A 12840-nucleotide genomic window follows, 5' to 3' on the forward strand; every position below is an offset into this window, starting at 1 on the left:
GGGCCCTGCTTTACACGACTCCACAACTCTGCAATCCCTGTCCTGTCAGCTGTGTTCCTTGGTCTTCATGCTGATTATTGTTCACAAATGTTCTCTATAAAATGTCTTCACAGGCCTTCAGAGAGCAGCTGGAATGAAACTGAGATTAATTTAAAGCAATTTGACTCTGCTTAACAATTATGTGTCTTCGGAAGACAATTAGTTGTGCTTTATTTTAATTAGGAATGCCAGTGAAAGGAGTGCTGAATAAAACTTATTGAATATGTATTGTTTAAGAATATATATATATATAAAATATGTATTCTTTTTTTTATAAATGCTACTATGAGTTGGTCCAGCAAATAAAACACAAATTAAATACAATGGTTTAAGGGTTACCACTGCTTTACAGAGGCACTCTAATATATATAAATACTTGACAACATTATAAAAAAATGCTGAAATTCAATAATTGGTTTTGGTTTTGGGGTGCCACCTCAAGACTGTCACTGACACTGGTTGTTTCTAAAATTTGAAGAAAATAAAAAAAATAAAAGAAAGACTCCCTAAAGAGAGGCAGCTTTTTACTTATTGTTTATCTGTATCATAAGCTATAGAGCAAAGGAAATAAAATTATATAAAAGCTTTCTTAGTCTATTCTATCAAAAGATTTGGCGATAACTAAGATTTTTTCATGTACATGTAGCTACTTCAGAGAAATGTAAGCAAAGAAACTCTCATAGCAATGCCAAGAAGCAAACCAAATCAAATATGTAAGAAGATCTAAAGTCCTCACAAGATCTACAGAGCTCAGCACATGGTGGAAGCCATTCATAGGCAACATTTAGACAATGTGCAACCTAAAACATGTTAGAAAACAAGAGCAGTTTCAGAGCACTGCCCTTTTTGGGTGATAAATCAAACGATCAACCTGAAAATGTCCTGGTTGATTTGAAGCATCCAAACATGACATGGGTGATAATGCTTCAAAAAGTATGTTTTTAAAGTCCAGGCCGTGGGATACCCTGTACTTCACTCGATGAAGACAAAAGCTGAGGGCATAAAAAATTCCCACAAACAAACTGCTGCTGGAACAGGAAGGGCTTGGCAAAGCATCACAAAGGAGGAAAGCCATTCTTTTGATGATGTTTGTGGGCTTCAGTCTTATGCCAGTCACGGCCTGCATGGGTTCTGCACAACACTTTACAATGGACAACTTATATTTGATTAATCTGTTAAAGTCACATTTCACGACAAATGTGTGACTACTCAAACTGTAGGTGTAAAAACCTTTCAAGTGGTCGGAGTTACTTGCTGGTGATTTTGGGAGTGCTTGAAAATTGTCCCGGCTAAAGAGTCCATGCAGTTTAAAAAATAAAAAATAAAAAAAAAATAGCTTGTTGTAAAGCCAGAATGTAAACCTTACAAAACTGTACAAAACGTTTCAGAATGCAGTTGTCTTAAAATGGTAAGATGTCCACTTTGTTCTTGGGTCAGCTTTGATTAGCTGCTAGAAACTAAAAAGTTTAAACAAAATAAAAAAATATAGGCAATATCTCCTGTTTGAAGAGCAAGAAAGACCTTGTTTTTAATAAATATGAGCAATTCCTTTAAGGAATTTATTGTTGGCTGACTATAGCTACCTTTTGAACAAGAGGAGGTGAGTGCCTGTTACAATAAAGATCCAGCATGGACAGTAAGAAGCAGATATAGGTTTGCTGAGGTGGCTGGTGGACAAATAGTTTGAATGGAATGAGTTCCCAAATTTACATTTGGACAGGCTCTGTTACAACTACTTTCAATCAGTTTTTAAACTGCGCACTCAATTTATTTAAATCTAAACATATTATCGCAGCTACTACTCATAAACTTTATTTCAAATTATATTGTAATATCCCATTAGTAATGTGTAGTACAGTTATTAGAGCCTATGGCTACTAAGTGCTCACAGGCTGTCTTTTCCTGTCACTGCTACAAAGTTATTGCGTAGCTACTTAGTTTTAACTAAAGAAGAATACAGTTGGTGTATTTTTCTCCGTTTCTTTGGGCGTTAATTTTTGCTCTTATTTCACAGGAATGTTGCGCCTATAAACACTCTCGTTGACGCAATTTACCTACTTCAGTCGGACCCAAACACTGACATTGTCAGTGTATCCACCGGGGACGGTTTTACAACTAACAAACATGAATAAACTGAAACGCGTTTATTTTATTTTTTTTTTTTAGCTAACCTAAACTCAAAAAAATGAAGTTCCAGCTGTGGACTCACCCGCAGCACAGCTCCGCCGTGTTCAACAGGGCATCTCCGCTGCTGTCCCGTAACGCAGTCAGACACCGCCTGAACAGCGGGTGAACTCAGGCACTGCCTTAACTTTCAGTCCGCCTGTTCAAAAAAAAAAAAAAAAGGAGAAAAAAAAAGGCGGATGTATTATTGTGGATAGCTACTCCCTTTATTTCTCACGTGTTTGGTTTGTGGGGCTTTAAAACTTCGTCAGCTTTCACCAGAGCTGAAGAAACTCCCCGAGTTTAGACGGAGTGCGTGAACTCTTGCCCCGTAAAGCTCCTGCAGATGCCGACAACTCTGATTTGTGATAAAGCTCTCACGCAAACACACGCGCAGACACGCACGCTCTTTCTCTCTCTTTGTCTTTCGCTCTCACACACATACACACCCCACCGCCCCCAACAGTTCTGCGAAAATGGTATTAACCCTAACCCTATCAGCCAGGACCGGCCCAAAGTTGAACAAGGTCCTAAGCAGAATTTGGTCCGCTGCCCCCCCTGAGCCCCCCATCACTTCTCCTACATCACTTCTCTTGCATTTAAGCACATCATAGGCCTTGTATTTTTTTCCATGCTTGTGTGTTTATTTTTGTATTCTACATTTAACACAGTTTGCTTTATAATTAACAAGAGAGACAGAAATATTTATTCAAAATTCCTTTTTGAATGTGCTCGGTTTTACTATTATTATTTTTTTTATAGCAGGATTGTCTGTTAAGTCAACCAAACTTGTTCCAGATCACCAGTAAAGCCACATGTCATGGCCTGTTTTTTTATTTATTTTCAACATATTACGTAGGTGAATTACACCTTACCAAAGATTAGTTTCTACATGCACATGGCTCTAGTAACCTTACTTAAAGCAACTCAAGTTATATCAGTAGTTGTGAAAGTTTTTTTTTTTCAGTTCACACTCTAGCAGCAAAAATGATATGTGATGACAATTTTGTTAATTTGTTTGTTTGTTATTTTTCTTTTAGTTTCATTTATTTATGGTCTAAATTTCAAGTTGTGGTTTTCCTACTTGGTATCTTTGGCCAGCAGGGGGCTCTAAACAGTTGCAAAGCTTCCTTATATTTTAGACCAGCTTTGAATTCAGTTTAAGAAAAAAGAAATGACTTGCTTAGAAAACGTTAAACATTGCTCCTTGTGCTCCTCATACATACTTGAAGTTTAAATTAGCTTTTCACCCTGTATTTATGCTTTTGTTTCCTTGAAAAAAAAATCCCCCATCCATTTAATGCTGCTTTGGAAGCACACAATTTTTGGGTGTTGCTTTAAGTTTTGTTCACAGATTTATTTTTTTAAAAAAAGAAAAGCACTTATATTTTCTGAAGCAACAATGAAAACAAGTTATTGACTGAACTCTGGTCTCACTAGCTGATATTCCTCTGGGATTTTCTCTGAATGTGAAAATCCTTCTATTGAAATGGTACAATGGGGAGAGGGAGCTCTGGGAGGGAGGGAGCAGGGGGAGAACTGAAGGAATTCTGAAAACTAAACAGCTCCAGCGCTCCATCGCCCTGAAAGAGGAGATGGTGGAAGAGGTGGCCTAAATTTAAACATTTCCTCTTTGTCTTGTTTTGGGCCCATTGTCATCGCATGGCGTTCTCCCCTCCTGCACAGGAAGGAGTGGATCTGACATCAACGCTCTCGGCCTGACAATGCCAGGAAGTCTGTCTGACTGTATGTAAATATCTCCGGGTGTCCATGCTTCCCTTGCTTGCCCATGGAGAGGCTCTGCGCTCCTGCCTTGTCCCTTGGAGCAGCTATCACACAGTTACGGTTTTGCTGGTAGTTGTGGCAAGACGGTGATTTACACGCCACACTTCCCCGATAATTCACTCGCAAGCCCTCCCTGCAAATTACAGCGACGATGACCTTTCTGAGATGGAGCATTTTAGTGTACGGCCTATAGTGGTTTGGGTTTATTCTTCAAACACATAAAAGGTTTTGCAGTTTCAGTTTTGTCTTGTTTGTGCTTATGTGGTCATTTTCTGTCATTGTTTAACTGTGACTCACTGTTTATTGCTCTCTGGTCTTAGATTCTCCCCTTGCTCCCCTTCTTACACCCACATATGAAATTACTGAGCGACTTCTTTAACCCAAATGCTTGGTTTATGCCATTGGCACTGAAGGTAAGCAGCTTTAAATAAGTTTTGCTCCATGGTCAATTTTATATTTAGTCCAAGCATAGTGCTAGCTTTGCTCAACATTCTCAAGTTTAATTTCAGCAACAAGGCATTTCAAAGTGCTTTACATTATGGAAATACAAAAATAAAAAGTCATAAAGTCATTGGTGTTTATTTAAATTTAATTAAATTGCTCAATTAGAAAGCTTTGAATAAGTGGTCAAATATTTGAGCTACATTTAAGCCAGCTTGTGTTTAGTGCAGCGGTAAGGGCAACAGTCATTCTGTAGGTGTGACCATCCAATGTCAAAGCTGCTCAGATTTGGTCTTTCAAAGGATGCATCTTACTAAAGCTCTTGAACTTGGAGACCTCTTAATTGTTTAAATCTAGATTTAAAGTAAAAACAGAAATATTACAGGCTTTGCGATTGAGTTTGGTTTGGATAATGAATGAATGTCATTTAATTAATAGTTAGGAATAAGACGTGCGGTTGCATTTTGTTGGAGCAAGAGTTTAAATTTGTTCCCAGTTTTAGCTGGCTTTGCTAATGCTGAAGACAAACATGATAGCATGGTGAGTTTTTGAGGCAGTTTTAGCAAATTAAAAGCAGATCTTATTCGTGGTTATTAGGGAAATCGTTCAGATGTTACCTTGTTTAGATAGATTTTAAAAGCTGATCAATATACACTGCTCAAAAAAATAAAGGGAACACTTAAACAGGTGTTTAACACTTAAAGTGTTCCCTTTATTTTTTTGAGCAGTATATTTGCAGTCCAATTCTTTTTATACTTTTAACAGTAAACAAAATGGACAGGCAAAATGTGATTAATAACTAAGAATCTAACAAACTTATTTGAGTAGATTGTGATTGTGGGTTTAAAAGTAGATTTAAAAATGTAACTACCTTATATCAGTTTGATGTTAAACTCACATCATTTACATCAGAAATATTTAAAATCTGCTAACATAAAACATATATAAATTGTTCCACCAATTATATTGGTTACGTTCTAGCAGTTTGTCTGGTGAAATTGGATTATTTTACTAACCCAAATTGCGTTGGTAAGATGGCCTGATTTAGGCTGAGCAGTTATTAAAGTGTATTCACTTCCTCTGAAGACATTCAGCCATTACAGAAGACATCCTGGCTCCCTCAGGCCAAGTGTTCATCTCAAAGTTGCACTTTTAAGATATAGCTACATTGAACAACTACTTCTCAAACTAGCAAGCGTCTGAGAAACACAAAAGCTGTAGTGACCCACATCACAGCCACTAACCGACAGAGAAAGACGCCAAGATCTGCGTGTCTGAATCAACATGTTTTGTTGACGTACGGTGAGTTATATATTTACTATGCGAGTGGCGAACATGCCGAACAGAGCTCTTTGAAATGATGTCATCAGCCTCTCAATTTCAGAACAATCGACCCCTTCCTCCTTTTCCTATGACACGGCCTGTACTCCGCAGGCCCGGTGGAGATTATCGGAGACAAACACTGGCCGAGTTAAGGCCCAGCTGTAATTATTTCACCAGTCTTTGTCAAAGCTGCTGAGTGAAAACAGGCTGCCGTGAAAAAGCCAGCCAGCCAGACAGGGAGGGAGGAGAAGAGAGCTATGGGATGGGAATGGGGGGTAGTGGTGGTGGGTTGGGGTGGGGAGCTCAGATATGTTATGATATCAAATGAAAGGCTTACTAAAGCCTGGGAACTGCATTCAGGAGCTGGGAAACTCATGTGAGGACAGCTGGGAGGTCAGCTGAGTCTTGTTTTCAGTGCAGGTGTTTGGGAACACTCAGGCTGAAACGGAGTGTGGAATTTTACCACATGCGCTCGAGCTGGGAGGAATTCCTGATTCCCATCTTCCTCGCAGGGAACTGAAGACAAGAAATGCTCCAAACATGAACATGTTTGGAGCATTTCTACCACATGCTCCAAAATGTGACACTTTGGAGCATTTAATGTCGCACTTAAATGTGACATTATATTCTGTCACATTTAAGTGCAGACTTGCCCACTTAAAAAATATATATTTTCAAAGAAGTAGTCGGCTGCAGTGGCAGAAAAGAGTTTAAATTACCCTGACATTCCTGACATTCCCATTGGACTGACCTGCATACCTTCCTGACTTGGCTGCACAGGGCATCGCACTCCACACACACACACACACACTAATCTGAACCCATCCTACTGGTTCACACGTTGACATCTGTCTCTTTGATCCCAAGTCTCAATCAGTTTGGGTTAATCAATCAGTTTGAGTCTTTCAACCCATCCACCTAATGAAGCCCACGCGACAGCTGGAGCATGTTATTCCGTAAAAAAGGAATGCCTCCTAAACAAAACTTATCAACCAAACTTATGTGAGAGACAGCAGGAGGGAAGGACGAAAAGAAGGAGAGGGAGAAGACAGAGAGAACTTGCCTCTTTCTGAGTGTGTGTGTGTAGGGGTGTGTGTGTGCGTGTGTTAGGCATTCGGCTGGGGATTTTCAGCTTTTATCAGAAGGAATCTAAAAACAGGAAGGCGGGTTCCAATAAACAAGACGAGCGGAAGACAACCACAGTTCTACTTCCTGTTTCAGAGCGAGGGAGGAAACAGCAGATTTTTGAGGAATTTAAATCAGAACACACCACATAAATCTACATTACATAAAAATAAAATACTCATATGTATCTATGTGCCAAATATGACCAAACCTGGGGTGGGTAAAGAGTGGTTGCTTGTGTGGTCTATTTAGCAGAGCTTTTCTCTTGTAGCCTTCAAAAAAAAAAAAAAAATCCAATGAGACAGATGTTTACTCCCCTCTCACCAACTCTGCATCCACAGGCAGATCCAAACTTGGCTGTGTTTGTGGGTCGGCATCACTAACAAAAAAAAACAACAAAAAAAAATACAGCAGCCGGTCTCTGCAGCTTCTTCAGGAAGTTTATGAGTGGGCAACCCAGGGGACTTTGTGATAAAGGGTGGGACTACAGTCAGGAGAAGAGACATTTAGCTGCTGAGAACAAAAGGAGATAAAACTTTTCTCTTTTTTTGATCATCCTGTCGTCTTCTCGGTGGGACACAATGTCGATTCTGACTGAGGGGGGATCTGAGGAGAGATAGGAGACAATTAGTTCTCTGATTGAAAGCAAACCTGTGTCCTGTTAGCTAATTTGTCTTTTGAAAAGCTTTCTTTTTTTTAACAGAGCTGTCTGTTTTATCTGCTTGACGAATGTTGCCCTCTGACCGGATCATTGTGTCTGTTTTAGCTAAAGAATTCAAGCGCCGGAGGTATTTTTATTTTTTTTTTTACCAGGGTTGGATCGATAAGTAAATCCATCGGGTGAGACAGGATTTAGGGTTCAGTGGATTTTTCAGGTCCTAATTCCAAACTTTTCCAGATTCGCACTAGCTCAGTTCAGTTTTTATGGATATAATGTAAGAGTAACATAATTATCAATGTAAAAGTTCCCTTTGAATTTACTGTGGAAAAAATGCGAGGAGAGTGAACTTCAAACTGAAGGAATAAACAAAGGAAAAAGGGAAGAATGTAGAATTTAAAAAGTAATAAGGAGCAATAATAATTCTGAATATAAACCTACCAAAACTATGAAGAAATCATGCTGACTCTCATGCGCAGTGTGCTCCATTTGGTTTTTATTGTCTCCCAGCTGGATGAGAAGGCCCTCATACCACACTTCAGTCACTTGATCCAAATGTTGATCAAATTAACTAAGCAGTCTTCACAAAGTCCCTCAAGATTTAGTTATTTATCTGTTTTCACACTCAGGAGCTCATAAATCTATTTAAGTAGATGTTTGATCCTATATGAGACTGTGTTTAATTAAAATGTCACTCTTTTTTTCCCAGATTTCTCTTTGAAGCAGATATACAAGTGAGTAAAGGGAGACATCTAGAGGATGTAACTGAAACTGCAAACAGTTACCTTCTTGATCAAGAAATGCACACTGCTTATTCAACTTTACATGCATAAATAAATGTCTTTTCAAATTTCTTTCAATTAAAATCGCTGTGATTTTACTGTCTAATATATATATTTTTGTTACTGTTTGAGCATTCTCTTTGAAGCGTTTCAAACTCAAAAGCTGCAGTTATGGATATCCTCCACATGATGGCACTGCAGCTCTTCCACAAGAGCTCAAAAACCGGCTCTGAGTCAAGTTGAACTGTGTATTACAAGGCAATCCTTTATTATTAAAAATCAGATTGAGCGTGCATTGGAGAATAGGGTCTATTTCAGGAATCATGCCACACAGGCAAACACAGTTTTCAGCAGAATCAAATTTCATGAAATGAAACCGAAGGAACTTATCAAAAATGATAAAGTGAAATTGATCAAATTTGCTTGGAGGATTTTAATTAACTGGTAGAGCCTCGAGGTTCAGTTCGCTCTCCGATTGAATTATTGGCTACTGTAAGACAGGTTCAATGAGAAACCTCCAACAGTACCTGATAACAGGGCTGGGATTGTGCTCTGCTACCGGGTTTTGGACCAGCGCTAATGACTGAGGTGGCCTAAGGCGGGGAGGGAGCTCACTCTGTCGTGGAGGTGTAGTTACACATGCAGAGACTTTTTTTAGATTTCGGCCTGGATATGTGCAACCAGGAGTCCTCCCTCCTGGGATTCAGCCATCAGTCCCATGTTAGTCAATATATATCACAGCCGTCCTGCTCAAGCTGGGACCAGAGATACCTTTTTTTTTTCTTTTTTTCTTTTTTGAGAAAATTCGCCTTGAGCTAAAAAGTAATTTGATGTGAAAGTAAAGAATTAAACTTTGCGATGTGGGCATTTGAGCCAGGCGTGATAAAGGTTGCCAGCATCGATTGGATCTTCGTTACAAGGTGCCCGGGCCTGAGGATGTTCTGCAGAATGGGAGAATGTTCAATTTTTATAATGTTACACTGTGACCCTGTGAGATGATTTCTTTTGCTTTACACAACTGCAAATAGGTTGAAGGGAAAAAAAGAGAGAGAAAAAAAATGCATGATCTAACTCTTTTTTTTTTTGCTGGCTATCTTTATAGAATCCAAGGATGCCTAATTGCTACAAGCTGGGTAATGGCTTGGTTTGAATTATATACCACAAGTCAAGTGGATTTTTCTCTCCTTATAATGAGTGAATCAAATTGCTCTCATTCAATTGCTTTACAAATGAAAAGGCAATGAGTATTTTCTGTATATGTGATACAAATTATCGCACACAAAAAAAGTACATCCAGTTAAATTTTCTGCTTTTTTTTTTGCTTTGACGAAAATGGACAATCCGACAGCCTCTTTTCTTAGTCTATTAAGGCTTTCCAAAGATTCTCGACTCAATTGGGCAGAATTTCACTTTTTTTGGTCACATTATAGCCACAAATCTCAACTTTATGTGACACCACCAATATAAAGTCCAATATAAAGTAGAGCATATTTGTGCACAATTGCAAACCTGAAAGCCCAAAGGAGAAGCTACCAACACTGGAGGAGCTGTACAGATCTACTGATCAGACGTAGAGGAATCGGTTACCAGGGGAACCGCTTGTTGTGCACGCCACAAATCTGGCCTTTTTGGAAGAGCGGCCAGATGCCACTCTCCATCCATTCTTCAGGGGATGTTTATCATGAATGTTCTTCAAAAAAAAATTGACGGTTGTTGTGGTTTATTTGGCATTTTTAGAATTTTGTTCCTTATTTAGACTTGCTTTAACAAATATACCTGACCCGCGTTGCATTTGTTTATGATTAAAGAAAATTTCAACAACTTGCATAATATTGATTGCAATGTGAAGCTACTGCGGAAGAAATGACGGCTCTTATTTTAATGTTGAAGTGATTTAAAAAATGATTAAACAACCAGTGCATTCTGAAGTCACAGGAGAAATGGTGGACGGCTCGCTTCTTTTGAGCTTGTTTTCTTTTACCTCGTTGCTCATTTCTCCCAAGATTTCAGCGACATTAGTGGCTAGAAAAAAAGCCATTGTTCAAAGAAGAAAAAAAAAATCTATAAAAGCATTGTGTTTGCAGTTTGCCACAAGCCATGTAGCAGACACAGCAAACATATGGAAGGAGGTGCTCTGATCAAATGAGACCTAAACTAACTTTTTTTTATCCTAAGCCAGAGGAGGCACACCAAAGAGAGCTTACAACTGTGATTTCTGTGTTTTTTAGGTGAACGACAAAGCAAATGTAGAAATCGCAGTTAGTCAGAATGAAAACAAAAATGGAGACTTAAAAATGGATTGTCCATTTTCGTCAAAAATGGAACCCAAGACTTAAAATAAAGTGTAAGTCTTGGGTTCCAACATTTTAGATTATCAGAATATTTGATTGTATCACTGCCTCCTAAATGTCACTCGACCTCCGGTTCCTGACTCATTACTAAACAGAAATCCTCTTCCATATCAAAGTCCACTAGTTTCAAAAGAACAACAAATAAAAAATTTCCCTTCGCTCTAACGAGTCTCATCACCTGATGACATCCTTAAAATAACATTTTCCAAGCTCTAATTTTCATATGTCCATGTTTAAAACTCCTTTGGCTCCAATTTACTCCATAGACAACAACACAATATGTTGAATTGTCTCTTCCTGCTCCGTGCTTTATCTAAAATACCCAGCTGCATGTTTTCCTACGATGAGAAGAGGCACTGTTCAAATTACCAATTCGAAGCCAGCTGATTACGACCTGTTTTCTTCCTTTCTGTTGCCGTAGCTCCTGACCTCTCCCACGTTCGGCTGCACAGTAAATAACTAGCTGTCTTGATTTTGTTGTGTCTCCCCTGATTTTGATTATTTCTTTCCTGCAGATTTTGAACATTTCTTTTGAATATCTATTTTGTCTTTTTTTAGAAATTCAGCTTTCTTTTTCTGTGTTTTCTATTACCAGGGATACTTTTATTAATCTGACCTTTTATTAACCTGATACTTTTTTAACCGAAGAAGTGCTTTTTTTCCCCCCATGTGCAACCAAGCGTGAGTTTGGTGACAAGATTTGATAGGCTATTTCTGGGTGACTGTTGAAAGTTCATGTATCACTAGACAAGGGTGCTGGTAACGAACAACAGCATAATACCGTGAATATGTTATACCTATTCTGAAGCAAGCCATATTCTTAACCACTCTGCCATGAATAGACTTGTATAAGTTGATGTCCTTTCCCCTATAGAGAGCGAAAAGGCCAGGATATTCACCGCCACCAATGTTGCATCTATTAGGTCTGAGATACTCTGTGTGTTTCCATATAAAGGCCTATAAAATCCCTGAATCAAATCTACTGCCTTGTTTGTATTCTTAATATCAATTGAGTGTGTGTATTTAGTAAAAAAAACAACAACAAAAAAAACATTAAGATAAAAGTTAACTCCATGTACTTTCAGTTGTTATGGTTTATTATTTTTTTTCCAATCCACTCTTCAAATCCAATCTTTACGAGCATTCCTTAGATGGCTTTCACTTTGTCCACTAAAATGTAATCATCAGGTCGCTGTGTATTGCCCCCCCCCCCCCCCAAGTCATAATGGCATTTTCCTGTTTCAACCTGCAGGGCACACACTGGTGCTGTCCGTATGTCTCCTAAACTTACCATAAGAGCACCGGCCTGTACAATATCTAATTTACAAAAAAGGTGATTCAGTTGCACAGCCACACTCACAACACATCTGTACTTTTCGATATATATATATATTTAAATAATGTTTTTTTTTTTTTTTGACCTGCACCTTCCTGAGATCATTGTCCAGACAAATAAGTAGATCTGTGATGCTACTTTCTTTTCTAAAACCACCTTGATAAGCCTCTAATAAGTTATTACCTTCTGAAAAGAGCCATCAGCCTTTCATTATTCAGCCAGGTACAGAGTTGATGAGCTTCACACGTCTCTCTTCAAAGGACGTAACCCTGCCCACACACGAGGAGAAGGAAAAAGCAGACCAAAACGAAAGTCAAACTCACCAGGACAATGATGCCCTAAACAGGTAATTCTATGAAAAACTAACTAAAAGGTTCGGGAAAAATTCCAATGAAGATGGAGGGTATAACGTCACAAATGGACCTTACCAGAGGGGCCGCTTTTCATTGGCTGATGCCCATTCTACGTGGTCACGTGCGTGGCCGTCTCACAAACACACTTAGCTTCCCGTTAGCTAAGTACAGCATAATGGCAGAACTGATACAACTTCTACACCTTGAAGCCTGTCTGCTACACAGTCTTACGTTAGCTAAACAGATTAATATGCAATGTGTCTGTATCTGACATACACTAAAGATTTTATTTTAGCAGAAAAGGCTTTGGACTAAACTGTTACTCGTGTTAGCCACGTTAGCACCAAGTATAGCTAGTCAATCAACCATCGCTGTGTTCAGGGAAGCGCTGATTAATAATCGAGAAATAAATATCAAGCCTGGAAACTTGATATCGTAACGGACTGAATGTTATGTTTTTAACATAAATTTGCTCGTCTTGGTT

The 12840-nt window shown here is 38.7% G+C and overlaps 1 protein-coding gene across 4 annotated transcripts in view; it reads right to left on the reverse strand.

Annotated features, from left to right (window-relative positions):
* The window catches only part of arhgef9 (Cdc42 guanine nucleotide exchange factor 9), a 57528-nt gene extending 55007 nt beyond the window's left edge, over positions 1-2521 (reverse strand). For 2 of the 4 annotated variants that reach the window (XM_023329127.1, XM_023329124.1), the window contains exon 1: positions 2249-2521. The gene's annotated coding sequence lies outside the window, so the exon portion shown is untranslated. The remainder of the gene's footprint in view (positions 1-2248) is intronic. The other 2 variants (XM_023329125.1, XM_023329126.1) reach the window with 2 other exon arrangements.
* Between the last annotated feature and the right edge of the window lie 10319 nt (positions 2522-12840).

Source organism: Xiphophorus maculatus, chromosome 23 (assembly GCF_002775205.1).
Source record: "Xiphophorus maculatus strain JP 163 A chromosome 23, X_maculatus-5.0-male, whole genome shotgun sequence".
Taxonomy (NCBI): domain Eukaryota; kingdom Metazoa; phylum Chordata; class Actinopteri; order Cyprinodontiformes; family Poeciliidae; genus Xiphophorus; species Xiphophorus maculatus.